The 1,722-nt window shown below is 46.7% G+C and overlaps 1 non-coding gene across 1 annotated transcript; it reads right to left on the bottom strand.

Annotated features, from left to right (window-relative positions):
- Positions 1-524: 524 nt before the first annotated feature.
- On the bottom strand, positions 525-586 carry LOC124251620 (U7 small nuclear RNA). Its single transcript, XR_006891813.1, has one exon. It is a non-coding gene; the product is annotated as a U7 small nuclear RNA (small nuclear RNA).
- Between the last annotated feature and the right edge of the window lie 1,136 nt (positions 587-1,722).

Below are 1,722 nucleotides of genomic sequence, written 5' to 3'. Positions count from 1 at the left end.
CGGGCGGTCCGATATCACAACCAGGATACTGACATCGCCACAGTCAAGATACAGGACATTTCCATCACGAGGACACCTCTTGTTGCCATTTTATTTTATTTTATTTTTTTTGAGGAAGATTAGCCCTGAGCTAACATCTGCTGCCAATCCTCCTCTTTTTGCTGAGGAAGACTGGCCCTGAGCTAACGTCTGTGCCCATCTTCCTCTACTTTATATGTGGGACGCCTGCCACAGCATGGCTTGCCAAGTGGTGCCATGTCTGCACCCGGGTCCGAACTGACGAACCCCAGGTCGCTGAAGTGGAATGTGCGCACTTAGCCGCTGCGCCACTGGGCCAGCCCCTTTTGTTGTCATTTTATAACCACCCTCACTTTCTCTACTCCCACCCCCTCCTTAACCCCTGGTGACCACTAACGTGTTCTGCGTGTCTAGAACTTCGTCATGTCAAGAATGTTACAGAAATGAAACCACATAGCATTTAACTTTGCACGATCCATTTATTTGTTTGTTTATTTTTTGCAGGGGGAGACCTTCCAGTGAGGACCAGAAAACCTGCCAGACAAACTCTAAAAGAGCTGTAACACTTGGGGGATCCATTTAAAGTGTACAATTCAAAGTTTTTTAATATATTCATGGAGTCATGCAAGCATCACCACAATAATTTTAGAAACATTTCATCACCCCCAAAACAAACCCCACACGCCTTTGCCATCCCTCCCCCGTCTCTCCATCCTTCCCAGCCCCTGGCAGCCACTAATCTACTTTCTGTCTCTATGACTTTGCTTATTCTGAACATTTCATATAAATGGAATCCTACAGTATGTGGCCTCTGGTGTCTGGCTTCTTGCACTCAGCACAATGTTTTCAAGGTTCAGCCATGTTGTAGCCCAGATTGGCGCTTCGTTCCTTTTTTAAGGCTGAGTAATATTCCACTGAATGGATATACCACATTGTCTTTATCCATTCAGCAGTTAATAGATCAGGCTTGACTCTTAAGGTCTGAAACAAAGCAGAGAAGATGGAAATCAAACGCCATCTTCCTTTTTTCTCAAACTATAATCAAATATTTGTATTAATAATGCCTTTTTGGCACTTTTCAAAATGTGTGCCAAAATACTGGTTTAGTCATCTTTGCTGATGGCACCATTGCCAGTTGTGCTCTGCCGTTTGTCCCGGGTGGCCGCTTGGAGTTCTATAGCTCAAAGAGATGCGGATGTGAAATCTCAAAGACAAGTACTCGCTGACTCTTGTTAAGGGCAGCTGCTAAGTGCTTGTCGCACAGTGACTCATTTCAGCCTCCCCGAAGCCCAGCGAAGCAGGGACTGGTTTTACTGCCCCCCCTTGACAGGTGGGAGCACCGAGGCCACCCAGCCAGTGAATGGGGATGTGGATCTGGCCCCTGGCCATCTGGCTTCGGTGGCCTCACTGTCAGTCGCAACTCTAATAAATTCCACAAAGAGAGTCAGCATCACGGAGGTCACGGCATCACCCCCAGTGGCTGACAAGTCTGTAATTTCATGAGTCTGATGTTTGAAGATTCACAACTCTAAGGCTGGCCGGACATCAGTGGATGTGTGGACGAATGATATGACGCCTGGATCTGCTTCAGAATAAACACAGAGGTGGGCACTGGGTGGTGTAGAGCAGGCCCAGCGTTAGCCAATGAGTTGACAAGGAAGAATAAACTAACAAACAGATGCTCAAAACAACAACAAATGAAGG

Source organism: Equus quagga, chromosome 13 (genome assembly GCF_021613505.1).
Source record: "Equus quagga isolate Etosha38 chromosome 13, UCLA_HA_Equagga_1.0, whole genome shotgun sequence".
Taxonomy (NCBI): domain Eukaryota; kingdom Metazoa; phylum Chordata; class Mammalia; order Perissodactyla; family Equidae; genus Equus; species Equus quagga.
The sequence above is the reverse complement of the archived record's forward strand: the minus strand, read 5'-3'. Positions and strand labels throughout refer to the sequence as shown.